The sequence below is a fragment of the Orcinus orca genome, chromosome 20, assembly GCF_937001465.1.
Source record: "Orcinus orca chromosome 20, mOrcOrc1.1, whole genome shotgun sequence".
Taxonomy (NCBI): Eukaryota; Metazoa; Chordata; class Mammalia; order Artiodactyla; family Delphinidae; genus Orcinus; species Orcinus orca.
Window position 1 is genome coordinate 18,079,676 of NC_064578.1, and position 19,090 is coordinate 18,098,765.

The 19,090-nt window shown below is 51.4% G+C and overlaps 1 long non-coding RNA gene across 4 annotated transcripts in view; it reads right to left on the minus strand.

Moving 5' to 3' along the window:
• The window catches only part of LOC117202587 (uncharacterized), a 73,685-nt gene that overhangs the window by 11,351 nt on the left and 43,244 nt on the right, over nucleotides 1-19,090 (minus strand). For 2 of the 4 annotated variants that reach the window (XR_007474527.1, XR_007474528.1), the window contains 3 exons: nucleotides 17,275-17,390; nucleotides 3,997-4,111; nucleotides 410-2,413 (listed from right to left, as the gene is read on the minus strand). This is a non-coding gene — a long non-coding RNA (uncharacterized LOC117202587). The remainder of the gene's footprint in view (nucleotides 1-409; nucleotides 2,414-3,996; nucleotides 4,112-17,274; nucleotides 17,391-19,090) is intronic. The other 2 variants (XR_007474529.1, XR_007474530.1) reach the window with 2 other exon arrangements.

The following is a 19,090-nucleotide window of genomic DNA, read 5'->3' on the forward strand; positions in this document are numbered from 1 at the left end:
GTGCCGGCCCCCTTAGTGCCTTCCCTTCTTGGCCCCACTGATTGGACCAGGAGGGGACCATGACCCAAAGCAACCAATCCAGAGACACATGATGTGCCGTGGCACAAAATAGGTGAGTGAGCTTGGGAACATGAATGAAGAAGTCCAGCAATGAGGCAGTTAGCAGCTGGTGCAGGCACGGAAAGGAGGAAAGGGAGAGGTCAGATGTTCAGATCAATAGTGTGTTCAGATACATGAAAGCAGAAACTAGCGGGAAACAGAAGCTAGGAGACAGGGAAAGGAAACTCAGAGTTAAGGAGATACAAAGGAGCTGTTGGTCAGGAGAGAGAAGAGAGCAAAGCAAGCTCAGAGAGAGACTGTGTGACCCTGGGAGAGACATGGAGAAGAAACCAGTGGCCCTTACTCTCACCTGCCCTCTGTGCCAAGTTCTGGCCCAGTTTGCGCTCATCTTGAAAACCCCTTCATAAGCTGGTCTAAGCAGGACTCAAAAGAGCCCAGGTGGACACAAGAATCAACAGAAGTATTCAGCACTGAACAAAAGAGCAGTTCACCATATGGAACATAAGCAATTTTTAGAGGTGATTCATCTAATCAAAGGGATATGATGAGGCCACACCAGCGGGGAAGGGAATGGCCTTTCGGCCACAGCAAGGAAAGTGGCAGGCACTGGGAAAGAACTGGGTTCGCCTCCTCCGGGGCCACCTGGTCTCCCTTTGACCTTACTCTGGGCTTCTGTCTCTGGAGGAAAGTAGGCCATGCAGATAACAGTCATGGCCTGGCCCTTCTACCCCAGGGCAACAGACAGGGAGCTCACTGAAGGGAAGTTCACTTCTGAATTCTAGGTGCCACCAAGATCTAGTGAAGCAGAGAGACCACAGACGCCTGGGCACCCAGGATCCCGCTGGGGCCCATCGGTATGTGCAGAGCGCACTCATCCCCGACTCCCTCAGGCCCCTGTGTGGGCTGACCTCTCAGTCTGGGATATGGGTTAGATGGTCCCTCCTGGTAATCAAACCTCTCTCATTGCATTTTACAGGGCTGACTTTTGCTGCCATCCCAGCTCAGAGGGCCAGAATCTGGGTTAGTTATCTCCACCTAAATATTAGTGGGGGCTTCCCTTCCACTTCTCCAGATCATCCCACCCTCTGCTGAGACTCATGGGGACAGTCGTCACATGGGACCGGCTGCAGGGAAGTAAGCAAATGCCCAGGGCAAAAAACAGGTGCTATCCTCACTTAATGGTTAGCAGGCAAGTCCTCCCTGAACACCTCGTATGGCCCTGGGCACTGGCGATGGACCAGGGAGGCCAGGAAGGAGCCTACCACCTCCTGTCCACGTGGACAGCACCTTCAGCACCGGCCTCAGGGACTTCCCCTCTGCCTGGAATGCTCCTCTCACTGATAATCACGAGGCTTCCCTTTCTTTAGGTCTCAGCTCAAGTGTCACCTTCTCAAAGAGGTCCACCTGACACCTGATTTAAATAGCCCTCCCTCTCCCCCTTTCCCTATTTTTCCCCATGCACTAGCCCACCTGCCATAGAATATTGTCTCATGTTTACTGTCTGTCTCTCTCCCCACAGGAATGTAAGCTTAATGTTTTGTGTGTTTTAGTGTCTATTCCCCTGCACCCATAATAGGGCCTGGCTCACAACGGGCATCCAATAAATACTTGTAGGACAAATTAATTTACTGAATGAATTGTTTTAATTTATACTTTGGTTTTTAGCCAGAGCGTATATTTTCCACATGTTGAGAAACAGTCTGGTGCAGTGAGTAAGGCCCTAAGACTCTGGTGCCAGGCTGCGGGGTCAGATACTGGCCCTGCCACTTACTGTATAACCTTGAGCAAGTCACTTAGTCTCCTGTGCTTCAGTTTACTCATCTGTGGAATGGGAATACTCCCTAGTAGCTCTGTTGAGAGATCTAAAGGAGCTGATGCATATAAGGGCTTGCAACAGATCCTGTCTATGTAAACATCAGCTTAATGTCTTATTGGGCGTTTGTGTTTCATCTCAAATGCCTCTGTTCCTGTCCTTTGCCCATTTTTATGGGGGTACTTTTCTAGTTGATGGGTAGGTTGTTCAAGCCAGCGCCCTCCCGGGCGTGTGCTGCGCATTCGGGGCTCTCACCGCCTCCAGGGGGCGCCCGGGGCCTGCGGGCGCAGGGGCAGAGAACTCCAGATGGAGCTAAGACCTGGGTGCACGTGGGTTCGTCCCCCTCGTGCCAGATCCTCTTCCCGCTCCCCCACCCAAGGATAGTGAGCTGAAGCGGGCACCGGCGCGGGCGGCTCTACGCGTTGTCTGGGGAGCGCAGCCTCCCGGATCGGTCCCGCTTCCACCTACCTTTGTGTGTGAAACCTCGAGCTTCCAAACCGACGTTGGAGGGTTTTACCGCCTACCGCGCCCACAGCGCCCCTGTGGAAGCAAGCGGGGATGCCGGCCCGAGGGTCTCAGAGGACGCCCCCTGCGGGCTGCCTGCATCTCAAGCAAAAGGAAGCCCTGGTTATTTTACTCTGAAGAATTTGTACATTAACACGTCTTCATGGGTGTCTCGGTGTGACCCGAGGAGCTAGGGACAGAAGCAGTGGTGGGGTGGGGCGGGCTAGGAGGAGTGGGAGGGAATCCGGGGCCAGGTTTCCAGCCACGCTGTCTAGTAGTGTCACCAGGCAGCAGCTCCCTGCCCAGGCAGGGGCCTTAGATGGCAGCACCTGGGAGTGAGAGATGGCGATGATGAGCTTCAGGGTCCAGAGAGGGAGGTAGTGGGATGGCCACAGTGTCCCAGCTGGAAATGAGGGGACACAAAATCCTCGGGGCTGCTGACCAGAGACCTCCCGGGGGGCAGGGGGCAGAAGATGAGAGAAACACAGACTGCTGGGTGTGGCCAAGACTGTACAGGGTCCAGTCTGGACATGGCAGCCTGGATATGGCAGAAAGTGAGGGGCATGAAGGAAGCTTGTGACCTGGACGGTGGGATGGGTCGTTCACACCTCATTAAAGCTACCCAAGATGAAGGCAGGTCTTTGAAGTGGGAAAGGGTGAATCAGGGCCCAGAGCAAGGGCTGGAAAATAGGGGGGCAGCATGAAAGAGCGTCAAAGGCTGGGGGCTTTGTTCAAGGCCACAGGATCCATGGTATCCAGGGGTATAGGGGGGCGGCTGGAGAATGAGCGGCAACCCCCAGCGGCTGTGGGGAAGCTGTGGTGGGAGGGGGCAGGTTAACAAAGCAGATGGAAGAAGAGGCGAGCATGTTTCTATGGGGATGGTGCCTGTGGTGGGAGGATTGCAGAGGGGAGCAGGTGAGGAGATATGAGACTTCACTGGATGGGAGGGTAAGATGGGGCAGCCAAGGGTGTGAGGGTGGGAGGCTGGGCAAGCCCCAAAGCATCACAGGGCCTCTGCATAGAGCCAGGACAGCAGGGGCCTCGCTCATGCTCCAGACCTCAGCGGCTGCTTCGTAGGACCCATCTCCTATTAAGAAACCCCTGTACCACAACAGGTTCTTAGAGGGAGGGAGCCCTGGGCTCTCAGCGCACACCCAGGAGCCTCACACGTGAGAAAGCTCCGGAAGCATTTAGTGCTTTAAAAGGCCCACTGCTCGGCATGTTGGCCCCATTAGAGGGAACATTTTATCACAATGGAGGCACAAGTAGGTTGCCTGATGGTAATTGCTTTTCTAACCCATAGAGAAAATGCATCACAAACCCACCACAATTAAGTAAAGTGGTCACATTCCTCTTTTTTTGATTTAGAGCTATTTAGAAATATTAGCAGCTGACTTTGCTTCCAGGTTTTTTCCCCTCAGCTGAACCTTTTTTTTCTTTTGAATCCCATTAAATAATCTAAGTGCTCTAGGAGGGAAGAATGAAAAGATGTTTGCGTTTCCAGCTCTGCAGCCAACCATTGCTCAAATAATACCCTCAATGCGTAACCTGGGAGTTTAATATCCCCAAATATTTATAATTATGCAGAAATAGCCCTAAAAAATGTTCGGCTTACTCACAGCTGGATAATTATCGGCATCCAATGTTCACAAACTCAGAGCTGCTTCTCAAAGTTCGGTGGTGTCCCTCTGCCACCCAAGGCATTCTGGGTAGGTGGAATCAGTGGGCAGATCCCTAAAGGGGCAAGGAGATGGCCTGTAGAGCTCCGGCTTTCCCTAGCACCTTGCAGCCCCCTCCCCTGCTAGGCTTGACTTCCCTTTTCCTCTCCCAGAGCATGAAATGTCCAGACGTGGAACACAAATGGTGCCCAGCCCCACTGGTCATGAGGAAGAGCCAGTGTTTTGTACAAACACACACAAAAGGAGGACTCAGTCACTCCCAAGAAATCCTTTAGTCAACTCATGGATGAAGTCCCACATCCAGGAGTGTCTCATGGAGTCTCAGATGCTGCCCGAAATCAGATGCTGCCGTGATCAGATAAGCATGGGAAGCTCTGCACACTCTATGGCCCTTTGGAGAGGCACAATGCACACCCTCTATTAATACATGTCCCCTTTCCTATCGTCTCCCCTGCTGCTCTCTCTGCTCCAAGCACATTTCCAGAAGAATATCAAGAAAACTATTTTCCCTGCATAATTACCCACCTCCTCCCCACCCACCTACACACATCTTTCCTGCTTTGAAGTGGCAGCTGCTCTGATTTCTTTAAGTGGACTGCACTCTGCATTTACCAGTCAGGTGGAGTTAAATTGAGGGAGCGCCAGACAGGCTCGGGGGGAGGGACCTCGGCACCAGCCTTCCCCTCACCAGACCTGCTGCCCCTTGGCTTCTCTGTCTGCAATGAGGGCCATTTCCCACCTCCCCTGGGCTGGGGGTGCAAGGCTGTCGCTCCCTGAATGGGTCACCAACCAGCTGCCTGGTCTCCTTCCCTTGAACAAGGAACCCTCAGTCGTGACCTTGCAACCTGATTGGAACTTTCTCTTTAGTGAGATCAGCTAGCATGCTCTCAGCTGGAGGTTACAGAAAACCCAACCCAAACTACAACAGAGTGCGTTGGCTCATGTAACCTCAGAGTCCAGAGGTGGCCGAGGTTCAAGCCGAGCAGGGCACTGGCTCCACAACTCTGGAATTCTCTCAGGCCTGTCTGCCTCTGGCTCTGGACCTCATCCCCAGCCTGGCCACACTCAAGGACACAAATGGGTCAAAGCTGCTCCAAACCCATGTCCCCCATGTCCGTGCTCTGACCATCCAGAAGAGTCAGTACGTCTTTCTCCAGATGATCAAGAAAACATGTCGCAGGGGCCCTTCAAAAGTTCCCCTGGTCTGGTTGACCCAGCTTGGGTCTGAGGTCCATCTGTTAGCCAATCACTGTGGCCAGGTGGACGGGTGTGCTGACTGGCTTCACTCAATCAAGGCCCACACCTGCAGCTGGGGGAGGCTGGGAAGTCCACAGGCTGCTGGGGGAAGGATGGGCATCCAAATAAAATGTGGAATAGGGCACCAAGGGAAGGGAGAATGGATGTCAGAGGCCCACAGCGGCAAACATCCATTTCTCTGGGTAACTTGTAATCGAGTCCCCTCACCTTATCTCTCTGAGAAGCAAATACGAACCTCTTTCTCTGTGCACCTCAATAAAGAGCTTTCCAAGTAGGGACCTTGCCTGTCTTGTGTCCCCGGTGTCTAGAACACTGGCTGGCCAACCAGGTGCTCCACCAGTATTAGTGGGAGGAAGGGATCAAAGGGAGGGAGAAACAAGGAAGCCAACTCCCCACTTGCTTGGTGCATTGGCTCTGGGGCTCTGGGTGAGTGGATGGACTGAGTCAGCCTTGGGATCAATGGAACTGGCTGGCTGGGGGTCCAGAGCCCAGAGTGACACACGCCCTTCTCCACAGGCCTCGCTTCCGAGATGGCCAGGAGGTGGGAGAGCTTTCACCGACCGAACTGTGTGTGCCTGGCATGTAAATATTCCACTACCCAGGCTGCAGGGATAATTCAGTGAAATTCTGGAAGCATTTGTGGAACATCTACTTAGGCCAGGTCCAGGAATGGGCAGTGCAGAGCCCAGAGCACGTGGACAAGGCACAGCTAGTCTATGCCCTGTGGGTGTACAGCCTGATGGATACAGGTCACGACGAAGCCAGCACAAAATCAGTGGGAACTCCATCACCAGAGGTGGGAGGGGCCCCCTCACTGCGTCCTCTGTATCACCTCAGGCCTCTCGCTCAACAGCCAGGAAGCCCCTAGGTGCCCTCATATAGTTGCCGGGTGTGCTGGACACTTTCCTTTTATAAACACATGATTTGTGACAAATCAATCCAAACCTGCATGTTTTCACCTTAGATGCTAAGGCTTAAAGGAAAGAGCACCTCCCTAATTTTCCTTATGAGGAAGTTGGTACCTTGGACAGAATGTTCAGCTTCCTTGAGAACTCTTATTAGAAAGATGAATAAATTTATTTCTTCAGTAAAATAATCTGTTGCTCCAAGTTTTTGAAAACTGCCTTAATCTCTATGCCTAATTCCAGAGTGGATGTGTGTTCAATGTCAAGGGTCAGTATAGACCCCAGGTCAAGTGTTGGGGCAGCAAGAAGGGATCCTGTGGCCTCGCAAAGCCAGCTCCCATTTGCCAAGAAACAAAAAGAGGAATAAAATAAGAGCCACGTGGAACCCTGTAAAATATGAGATGCAGTAGGGACTTCAATAACCTTCTCATGTAGTATGGAGCATGTCCAACATTTTTGTTGAAACTACCTGGCAGCCCTCCCCTGGGCTGACTCGTCCAGTGAGACCCCCTAGAGCCCTTGGGTCTGGGAGTAGCTGCGTCACCTGATAAGGGGCACTCTTGGGGTTGGGATCCATGGTGTTCGGTGAGAGTCCCCGTTAGTCACCTCTGGAGGGCACTGCTTCTCCCTCCCAAGCTATTCTGATTCAATCATCAGACTGAAATGTATTCATTCACCTTGCAAATGTGTGCTGGGCACATACCATGTTTCAAATTCTGTTCTATGTGCTGGGTCTGAAATGCTGGGCTGCCTAATTCTCAGGACAGCCACACTGAAAAGGGTCTCCGTGTTCTCCCACCTTTTCTCAGCCCTAATGAGGAGGTGCGGCTGGGAAGAAGTGCCAAGGAAATTTCCAAGCAGGCTTCTCCCTGGGCAGACTGTGTTGCTAGAACACACGTGGGCTTTTCTCACTGACGTGTCAAGCAGGCAAGTGCACACCTGATGCCATCCACGTTCAAGGCTGCCTTACCAGACGCTGGGAGAACATCCCTGAATAAATCTCATAGGCTTTAGTGGGAAGAATCCCCAGTGACTCTCAAGTTCATCTCCCTTGTTTGATGGGTGAACAAACTGAGGCCCAGGGAGGCTGGAGGTTTGCGGAGGAAGCCATTAAAGCAGGATGGGGACAGAGTGGTAAACTGAAAACCGAGTCCTGGACTCCTGATCCCCAGGGCAACATTCCTATCAGATGGATTAATTAGGGAAAAGCCCAATAGTATCTGCTGAGAGCGATGGCACTTGGGTGAACTGCCTGCACAGGGATAACTTCTTTCTGGGCAATATGTCATTTACAAGGGTGACCGACTCTCCTGGTTTGTCCACTACTGAGGGATTTCCCTGAAAGTGGGACTTTCGGTGTAAAAATGGAAAAGGCCCAAATGGGACAATTTAGTCACCCTACATTTAACCCTCTCAAAACCTTATGAAGGGGCTTCCCTGGTGGCACAGTGGTTAAGAACCTGCCTGCCAATGCAGGGGACACAGGTTTGAGCCCTGGTCCGGGAAGATCCCACATGCTGTAGAGCAACTAAGCCCGTGTGCCACAACTACTGAGCCTGTGCTCTCGAGCCCGTGAGCCACAACTACTGAGCCCACGTGCCACAACTACTGAAGCCCGCGCGCCTAGAGCCTGTGCTCTGCAACAAGAGAAGCCACTGCAATGAGAAACCCACGTACCGCACGAAGAGTAGCCTCCGCTCGATGCAACTAGAGAAAGCCCGCGTGCAGCAACAAAGATCCAACGCAGCCAAAAATAAATAAATAAATTTATAAAAAAACAAAACAAAACAAAAAACCTTATGAAGGAGCCTATTGCTGCTTCCATTTTAAGGATAAGAAAACCAAGGGTTAGAGATGTTTCATGACTTGTTGAAGGTCTCACAGCCAATGAATGAAAGAAGCAGCACTGGGACCCAGGAAATTCAATTTCAGAGCCCGCCAGCTTAATCACCAAGTTACAACAGGGACCTTTCCTAAAAGATGAGGAATCTTGCAAAATTTGGTTTATGAACATATGTTTTTGGGAGACTTTTTTCTGGAAAAAGAGTCTAAGTGCGGCACTCATCAGATTTTTAAAGGGGCTTAGGATCCCATAGAGGCTGAAGAGAAGGTCTGGGGGTAGCATAACAAAGGCTCACATGTCGAGCTAACGTCTCTTCTGCTCTGGAGATCCAAAGGGGCTCACCTGTAAGATCCGGCTTCATGTGCAACCACAGGGAAACATAGACAGTGGGGGCTGTGCAATTCTGGACCGGTCCGGAGGAGTTGTGAAATCGCCTTCCCGGGAAGTGTTTGCAAAGGGGAGAGTCCCCCGTTCAGCTGCCATGACTCAAGCTTGACCTCCACATGGCTCTGGGGGGCTCTGGGGATGTAAGCCCTTGAGGGTCCAATTTGGGGAGGCAGGAAGCAGCTCCAAACTTTACCAGCTCAGCAAGGCCGCCTGCTTCTCCATGTCCTCCCTGCTTTGGTCAGCTCAGCAACTAGCAGGGGGCTTTGGGATTCCACTGGGAAGGGCTTGTCTAGAATACACCATATAAGCTAATATTGATGGGGCAGGTGTTTACAATTTGAAGTACTGTGCCAAATGCTTTATATGAAAGAAAGAAATTCATTTCTCATCACAGCCTTATGAGGTAGATACTATTATCATCCTCATTTTATAGGATAAACTGAGGCTCAAAGCTGCTAATGGACTTGCTGAGGTCACCCAGGTGGTAAGAACTGGCCCTGGGCTTTGAACCCAGGCAGTCTGATGCTAATCACCCCTCTACCAAACACTTGGCTCTTTGCTTCTCCTGCCATTACAGTCTGTGGCCTGGTCGACTACTCCTGCTCCCCCCCTGTTGGGTGCCTAGGGGCACTCTGAATGTCCCTCCCCACAACCTGGTGCAGCCCCTTGGGAGATACTACGGACAGCAGCACGGTGACAGAGGTCAGCATACCTACATCAAGGATGGAAAGTGAGAGGAGAGAGAGAGAACGAGGCTTCCTCACCCCCACCTGTGTGCCACTCCCGAGGATGAACCTAGAGAAGACAGGACGAAGGGGCCCACAGCTACTCAGCCCTGCGTGGAAGCAGCGGGGCCTCACCTGCAGGAGGAGAAGGAAAGCTCTGGCTCTGGAGAGGAATGGCTCTCAGCCCACCTAGGCGACCCCTGGTCCTTCCTCCCCACTGTGGCTGGGGAGTCGCTTTCCCACACGGCGTCCAAATAAACATCCCATAAGCTATGGCTCTTCCTCAGTCCGAAATGTTCCCCCGAGCTCCAGACCTGCACATCCAGGGCTTCCACGCAGAGTTCTGTAGTTTGTTTGCTGCACAAGGGTGTGTGGCCAAGGGGACTCATGGGGCTGAGGTCCAGCTGTTCTCAGCTCACCCAACCATGTGCCCTGGTAGGAGGCTACATTTGCCTGAAGGAAAGGATGCGCTTCTCTCATTTGCACAAAGGCACCAATGGAGGCCTTGCATTTATCTATCTGCCTCCTGACAGTTCCACTTAGTACCTCACCGGCATCTCAAACACTGCAGGGCCAAGACTGATCCCTTGATTTCTGCACCCTTCAACCTGCTCCATCCTAGACTTCCCCTTTTCAATGACTGGCACCTCCGTTCACCCAGTTACTCACACAAAACACTGGACTCTTCTCCTTTCATTGCCTCTCACATCCAAAGCAGCAGCAAGTCCTTCAGCTCCACCTTCAAGCTGGCCAGCTCCCCTGTCCTCCATAGCTCCCATCCAGGAAAAAGACCATCGTCTTTTGCCTGGACTGGTGCAGTAGACACCTATCATTTCACTGCCCTGCTTCAAACCCCCTGGGGGATTCCCCACATTCTTAGCAAGCTAACATCCAAACTTCTCACAGTGGCTTACAGATGCCTACAGAGTGTGGGCTCCACATTCACCCCCAAATCCCCAACAGAAGGGAGCTGGCCTGGGGTCTTCATAAAGGGATCCTGCCCAAGAGAGCTTCCTTCCAGGTGAGGGACAGTGACAGAAAGAGGCTGGTGTAGGTCACGAGCTGCCACTTAAGGAGGTGAACCCCATGCCAGAGAACTGTATTTGGAGGTTCCCAGTGGGGAGGGCATGAAGAGGAGCTCTGAGGAACCGATAACAGTGCCCAGCTGATAAAGATCCAGAAGTTATACATCAGTCACGAAGAAGGCCAGGATGTCAGGTCCCAGCTCCAGAGTCAAGAAAGTCCTTCTTAGGTCTCTTGCTTCTCTCTCCATCTCGCTCCCCAGCCCTAGTCCCTCCCCAAAGAGATGCACAACGCAGCAGCTAGGAAATGGAGGGTGAGCTGGAGCAAGAAAGAAAAGACAGGCATACCACAACCTCCTGTCCCCATTGCAGGCTTCTGTGGTGAGGTAGGAAGGGGTTTAAATAGGATAGATATTTGATTATGTGAGGGTGGCTGGAAAAGATCTGGAGTGTGCTTGAGAGCTTTTCCAACAGATGGAGGTGAGACTAGAGAGAAGAGGGGTTTACAGAGGCCAAATCCAGCTCATTTTATAAACTGCATACAGGACAGCTGGAGATAGAAAGTACAAGCCATGTCCAAGGAACAATTCATTACATGCAGCTCATTTTATAAACTGCATACAGGACAGCTGGAGATAGAAAGTACAAGCCATGTCCAAGGAACAATTCATTCCATGCAGCTCTTATATGGAATATGCTGGGGACAGTTGTGGGAATGGTGATGAGTAGCAGGCAGGGACAGATCTCACTGATCTAACAGGTCAGGTCAAGTAATCTGAAACTTACCCTGAGGACAGTAGGGAGCCATAGATGGTTGTAGGCAGGCAGTGCCATGCTCTGATTCATATGTTCTGAAGGTTATTCTGAGTGTGGAGATGGTCTGGAGGGGTCAAAACAGATGTCTATAGCCTGAACAAGGTCAAAGGAGGTGGAACTGGCAAGGAGCAGGTGGACTGGTGAGAAATTAAGGAAATGAAACTGGCAGCACATACTATCTTGGTCCTAGGGTCCCTTGCTACACCAATGAGTCACTGAGGCCTCGTGGGAGGAACTGAGCATCTACTGCATGCAGGCCCCACACTGGGTCTTCCCATCTGTTCTCCCACCCAGTCCTCAAATGCCCCTTGAGGTGGGGATCATCATCCTCACATGGCCAGTGAGGGGACTGGCTCAGAGAAGCCCAGTGACTTGTTGGAGGCCATACATCTGGGTAGTGAAGCAGCCAGGACTGGCCTCACTGCCAGCCCTGAGGTGGGGATCCTTCCTTTCCTGCCACTCACAGGGGGAGGGCAGTCTCAGGTGACCAACTGTCCCACTGTCTATTCACAGAAGGACAGAGCAAGGCCAGGGCAGGTCTGAGCCACAGGGGACTGCAAAGTGCCAGGCAGGGTTCTAAATGTTTCCCACTTAACTCATTTAACTTTCTCAGTGGTCCTTGGTGTAAGTTACTGTTATTATCTACATTTTACAGATGAGTAAACAGAGGAACAGAGAGATTCTGTAACTTGCCTAAGATCACACAACACCTGGTAACTGGCCAGGCTGGGGCTTGAACGCGGGTGGTCTGACTCAAGTACACAACAGCGTCCCCACAGCCACCCATCCCTCCAAAGCCCCTCCGGAGTCCTCCGCTGCCTGTATGCTCTCCCCAGCTTTCCTACTTCACAAGATGCTCCTACACCCCTAGCAACTGCCTCGACTTGCTCAAGTGCCTCAGGCAGGGGCCTATGGATGGACCTTCCCTGTCTATTTGGCCTGAGGGGAGTCAAGCCGGACCTCTGGGGTGGAGAATGAGCACCCCTGCAGGCATGACCCACAGGAGGTCAGATGAGGGCTGAGACCTGGGCCCACTGGTGCCCCTCCCACCACAGCCTCGCCATGTGCACAGACCACAGACCACAGAGACACCGAGCCCTTTGTTCCACCCAGCTTAAAATAAGTCAAGCCTTGCTCCACAGTGAGAAATGCCAGGCCAGGCCACCCTCCTAAAATGGACTCCTGCATAGAGAGCTCTGTGGCTGCAACTCAGTGACCCACTATGATCACCTTAACTCCTGCCTCTCCATGGGGGACTGCTGGACAGTTCCCATTCTAGATAGGATCGCTCTTCTCATCTTGGCCTGGTCACTCTGGGCTCCTCTCCCTCCAGTGGGAGTAGTAACTACAAAAAAGGGGCGAGAAAAAAAAAAAGAAACCAGGGGCTTCCCTGGTGGCGCAGTGGTTGAGAGTCCGCCTGCCGATGCAGGGAACATGGGTTCATGCCCCGGTCCGGGAAGATCCCACATGCCGCGGAGCGGCTGGGCCCATGAGCCATGGCCACTGAGGCTGAGCGTCCGGAGCCTGTGCTCCGCAATGGGAGAGGCCACAACAGTGAGAGGCCCACGTACCGCAAAAAAAAAAAGGGGGTGGGGTGGGGAGGGGCAGTGGTTCCCTGGGCTCCAAAAGCACGGGGACAGGGGTCTTGGGCCCTAGGGCAGGCCAGAACTGGGCCTCAGCCTCTCCTGCTTTTGCTACTAAGCTGTCCATTGGCATCTCTAAGGAGACTGTGCATCCCAGCCCACCAGGAGGCTAAGCCAGCTTGTTACCCTATTTTAAAGGTAAGGCCTAGAGAGGTAGGACCTACCCAAGGATGGCCAGGGAGCCAATAGGAAAGCAAGAGTTCAAGCTCCAGCCAGTTCCTATAGGTGCGGGCGCCCTGCCCCATGAACACCCCATAACCGTGCCGGAGAGAGGCCATGTCTTGTTCTGACGCCCTAGGACACCCCAGCCATGCCACCAAGGCAGTGAACACGAAGCCTGCCATTCTCCCTGGCAGTTTTTCCTAACCACAACACCATGATTTTCCCTGTCATTTATTTTTCCACTCATACACATGAAGAGAACATAAAGAAAATATAATAAAAGAGCTCCTCAATTAGGGATGGTCCACAATGGCAAAGAAGTTTAACTATAAATAGAAGACATCTGACCTCTCCAAAATGCCTCTGGGATGGTCTGATTAGGCAGAGGCTTGCACCCTCTAATTAAGCAGCCCCTCCATCCTACCTCGGGCCCTGGGAGGCAGCTGGGTGGGGGGCACCTATGGGGCATGTTGCACAGACACACTTTTGGGGCGGGGGTTTTGGCAACCATCTATTGTGTGCACTTCCTCTGCTAGGGCAGGAGGCTGAGGGTAGATCTGGGGGCAGATTGTGGACAGGGGTCACTTTAGCTTGGACAAGATGCCTGGCCACTCTCTCAGGACACATTCTTAGACATGGACGATGGATGTTCAAGGGGATTCAGAAGCAGCTGGTTTAGCACCCTTGACAGCTGATATTCCTTGGGTATTTACCAGGCCCAGCACTCCCCGCACACGATCTCATTTAATCCTCACAAGAACTCTGTGCCATAGTATTATGATTGCCTTATTTTACAGATGAGGCACAGAGAGGTTAAGCAACTTGCCCAGGGTCACACAGCAGGTAAGAGGTAGAGACAGCGTTTGAACCCAGGAAGCTGTCTCCAGTGCCTGTGGGTCTAACCACAACATGACACTGCTTCCCTGAGAGGGCTGGGGAAAAGACCTATGTCAGTTTGGAGAGGGGTCTCTGATAGGAGGCCATCTGGCTTTGGCCTCAGACCCATCTGGTTTGACAGGACCTGGATAAGAAAAGAGATGAGTAATATACTAGCTATGGTAGAGGATGACAGGGAGTCAGGAGAGAGAGAGGAAGGGAGGGACGGCTGACATGAGGGAGGATGTTCATAACCCTCAGAGTTACCTGGCAGGAGTTACAAGTTGCATCCATTAGAATGCAACACACCTAGAGGAGCTGGGAAACAGATCCTCAGAAACAGGATCCCACATGGAGGGAAGGCTGTGCCATGTCCTAACAGCAGTACATGCACCAGGTACCCATCAAAGGGGGTAGTTAGAGAGGTTCACATACTAGAAGCTGGCCCAGGGTCACAGGGGCCCAGGGTCAGCAGGTACTGGGTGCTACGGGACCTCTGGGTTGAAGACGTCAGGGCCACGGATACCCTAGGCTGCATATCCTCAAGTTCAGGGGCCTCTAGAGTACCTAAGTTTAAAGGTCCCCAGGCCTTTGAAGGCACCCAGGGCCACAGATCCTGGCTCCTGGCCGATGCCTTCCTCTACCTCCCACCTCCCTGGCCAGAGAATCATCCCAGTGGTTACAAATGGGTTTGTGGTCACAGTGTCTGAGGGCAGCGAGGCTCTGCCAGGTGGGGACGGTCCAGCTCAGCAGCAAGATGCCTAGCATAAACAGGGGCCCCAAGGGACTTCCCTGGTGGTCTAGTGGTTTAAGACTCAATGCTCCCAATGCAGGGGGCGGGGTTCGATCCCTGGTCAGGGAACTAGATCCCGCATGCTGCAACTAAAGATCCCGCATGCCTCAATGAAGATCTCGCATGCACCAAAGAAAATCCCACGTGCCGTAACTAAGACCTGGCACAGCCAAATAAATAAATAAAAATATTAAAAAAGAAAAAACGGGCCACAGAGGCTGGTGTGAGGTACTCTTGGGTGGGTGGCCCAAAGGATCAGATAGTCTGAGGATCCATCCCTGGGAGGACAGCACCAGAACAAAGGAGGAGAGAGGCTGTGCCATGTGGCCTTGGGAGAACCCAGGGCCCACTGGGGGAGGGTGTTTGAGGGGATCAGGAAGGAGTCACTGTCAGGAAAGACCTGAGCTAAGGCAACATGGAATGGTTCGACGCCCACAGGCTGCGCTGGACTGAGGGCAGAGCCAGTCCTCTGCTCAGGGCCCCACAGCCCTGGCTACACTCCATCCTAGCAGGCACACTGAACACAGAAAGGACAGCCACCTGGGAAGGTAGCCAGTATCCTCACCAGAGTCCTGAGATTTGTAGAAAAGGAAATGCTCAACCTTCTTTAGGCCTGGAGGGACAATCGCCAAGACTGCTGTGGCAGGTCTGCTTGGTTACCCTCTGAAGACCCCTGTCAGGAGCCTGGCCACAGTGCTCAGCATGGCCATCCTGGAGCCCTGGACCAGTCCAGACCACTCGGACCCTAGGCGTGGCATGGAAAGCAAGACGAGGGGCCATGAAAGACAGCTTCAGCCTGGCCTCGACACCCTGGGACCAGCCTCTCCAGGGAGCTAAGTCAGTGATAAGAAGGCTGGCTTCTTTCTCCTGCGTAATGTGCTGGCACTAATAAAGCCACTGCTGTGCAGATTTACAGAACCTCTGATTTCACAGACACTGAGGGCCTTGCAAGTATTAATTAAGGCTCAAAACCCCTGGAGCCTGGGACAGATCCTCATTAACCTCATTCAGCAGAGGCTACAACTGCTTCCATTCTACAGCCCCATGGATGTGGCAATAGCTCCAGCCCTGGAAGCTGGGCTGGCAGGGCTCCCTCCCCATGTCACAGGGTGTCAGGGCAGAGGAGGCTCTGGGCTCCTGATGACTTTGTGATACTCATGTCAGAGCCAGGTTTAGATGAGACAGACGCCAGCTTCTACTAGAGTAGCCGATACAGAAAGGATTTCCCTCCTTTTGGCTTTTTAAAAAACAACATTCCCTGGCAGTCCAGTGGTTAGGACTTTGCACTTTCACTGCCGGGGCCCCGGTTCAACGGCTGGTTGGGGAACTAAGATCTCACAAGCCAAGCGTTGCACCCAAAAACAACAAAAAAACACACAACAGCTTTGAGATATGTCACATACCATATACTTCACCCACTGAAAGAGTTCAATTCAATGTTCTCTAGTATATTCGCAGAGTTGTGCATCCATGACCACAATCAATTTTAGAACATTTTCATGACCACATTTTACTACCACAAAAGGAAACCCGCACCCCTTGTCCATGGCCCCTATTTTCCCAGCATCCTCCCCAGCCCTAGACAACCACTAATCTACTTTGTGTCTCTATAGATTTGCCTATTCTGGCTTGTTTTTATTTTTATTGTGGTAAAATATGCATAACATAAAATTTATCATTTTAACCATTTTTAAGCATCCAGTTCAGTGGCATTAAGTACATTCACATTGTAGTGCAACCATCACCACTATCCATCTCTGGAACTTTTTCATCTTTCCAAACTGAAACTCTACACCCATTAGACAATAACTCCCCATCCTCCTCCCTCCCAGCCCCACTGTAACCACTATTCTACTTTCTGTCTCTATGAATTTCTACTCTAGGTACCTCATATAAGTGGAACCATATACAATAATTGTCTTTTTGTGTCTTGCTTATTTCACTTAGTGTGATGTTTTCAAGTTTCATTCTGGCTTGTTTATTTATGAAATATTTAAGCTAAAAGTAGAGAAAACAATATGCAACACAGCCCCTTTATTTAACTCATATATCTCTGATTTGTTAAATGTGTTTGTTAGCTAGCCTCTTGCCATATTTGCTTTCTTTGTCTCTTTTTTTTTTATTCCCTTAATTTTTCTTTTCGCCTCTTTTTGCTATTGTCTTCCCCAGAGCTAATCCAGTTGTGAAGTTAGTATGTATCTTTCTTGTTCATGTTCTTATATTTTTATGACATAAGTTCATAACCATAACAATGCATGGTACTATTTTGAGTACTATTTTGTAAATGGTGTCAGATACTGTCCATCTTGTCATCTTATCCTCCACTCCACATTGTATCTTTGAGATGGAGCTGTGGTCTGGGCTGCTCTGGTTTGCTCATTTCTCCTGCTGTACAATGTTCCTGTGCATTGCGTACTCCACACTGGCTTTATTCAAGGAGTTCCTACATTTGGATTCTCACAAGAGAAGCCAGGGACGCCCCCATCTGAGCTGGGCAGACACAGACATGTTCCCAAGCAGAGGACGAGCCACCCAGCAAGAAAGCTGAACAAAGAAGTGGGTCCACAGCCTCCACAATCCAAACCAGCGCAGGCTCTGTGCTCAGAGCCATAAGGGGCATGGCCTGCCCTCCTGTGCAGGGTCAGCACCACAGAGAGGGAACAAGGGTATCATTCTTTGTTCTGTCACCTTAGTCTCTCTTTCTGGGTTGCAGACTTCCTTGAGAGGCTGACAAAGCTAGGATTTTCTCTCCCCATGAAAATGCACCCACAGAGAACCTTCAACCTCACCTGCAGGCCCCCAGGGTTGGGTTCCAGTCACATCTTCCTACTGGCTTCTCTACACAACTCGGGGAGCCACCTGGCTTGAAGGTATTAGGGAGGATTGACTGGACATTGTGCTGCACCTGGTGGAGGCAATCAATAAATGCTTTCTGAGTGAGCGATCAAGTGAGTGGACGGATGAGAAAACATGCATAGCCCCTGGCACAGTACCTAATAGGTGCTCAGAAACAGTGGCTGTGATTAATGTGTGTGCATGTGTGTGTGTATGTGTGTTTTAAGTCAGGTTTAATGAAGTATCATTTACATACAGTAAAATCCACCTTTTGTAGTATACAGTTCTATGAGTCCTGATAAATGCATAGTCATGTGATCACCACCACAACCAATGTGTAAAATATTTCTATCACCCTAAAAGGTTCCCTTGTGCCACTCTGTAGTCAACAGCCCTGTCCCACCCCACCCCTACCCCAGGCCCTGGCAACCACTAATCTGTTTTCTGTCCCTATAATTTCGTTTTTTCCAAAATGTAAATGGAATCAACAGTATGGAGCCTTTGAGAGTCTGGCTTCTTTCAATTAGCATAACACATTTGAGATTGATCTCTACTGTCACTCATATCAGTAGCTGATTTCTTTTTATTGCTGAGTAGCATCCCCCTGTATGGATGGATCACAGTTTGTTTATCCATTTGCCAGATGAAGGACATTTGGATTATCTGCCATTTGGGGCAATTATGAATAAGCCCACTATAAATGGTTGCATAAAGGTTTTTGGGTGAACCTAATTTAATTTCCCTTGGCTAAATAACTAGGAATTGGGATTTCTGGGTCATATGGTAAGTAGATGCTTAACTTTATAAAAAGATGCCAAAGTGTTTTCCAAACTGGCTGTGCCATTTTTCTTCCCTCCAGCTATGCCTGAGAGTTCCAATTGCTTCACATCCTGACCAGCACTTGGTATTGTCAGTTTTTTTCTTTTGACCATTCTAATAGGTGTGTGGTGGTATCTTCTTGTGACTTTAATCTGCTTTTCCCTCATGACTAATGATGTTGAACTGACATGTTTTATTGCCAGTCAATCCTGTGGCATGTGGTGTGTGGGGCTGACCAGGCCTCTAGGTGCAGACACTGCTCCCCTGGAGTGCAGGGAGCACCCAGGCCACCATGAGGCCTGTGTGGGTACAGGAGACAGGGCTGGGGCTATGCCAAGAACCCCATTTTGCTCAAAATGAGTAGACACCTGCTGCTGCACCACGTGATGGGCTCCTCACCTGTGATGGGCTGGCTAGGGGTGTGGTAACTTGGGTCAGGCTGTGACAGGTGGTGCTGAGAATACCTCCAGCTACCCACAGTGGCCCCACTCAGGGCACAGATGCACTTGTGGTACCAGGAGTGAGAGTAAAGGATGGGGCAGAGCTGCCCATGGCAAAGGCTCATTCAAAGGTCCCACAGTTGCCTCCCGCGAGCTCCACTCCAAACCTGTCAGGAAAGAGGTGCTGCCTCATTTCATGTGTAGAGCTCCACAAATGGGGGTATCTGCTTCTGCACCCAAAATGGGCTCTCCAGTGGCTCCCAATCAGATCCTGTCACCCTGCTCCGGCACCCAGCTTCTGCTGCCTAGAGGCCCAAGGGAGGCTGCAGGTAGTAGGGCCTTAGCCTTTGCCTCACCGTCCAGAGACACCCTGACCCAGGTCTCCAGCCCCTCCCCCATTTTCCTGTCTCTTCCATTGACCACAGCCCCAAATGGTACCCCTAGTGAAGCACCTGCCTGGCCCCACCAGCCCAGCTCTCTGACCAGGGCTCCCATTGTTCATCTATCCTAC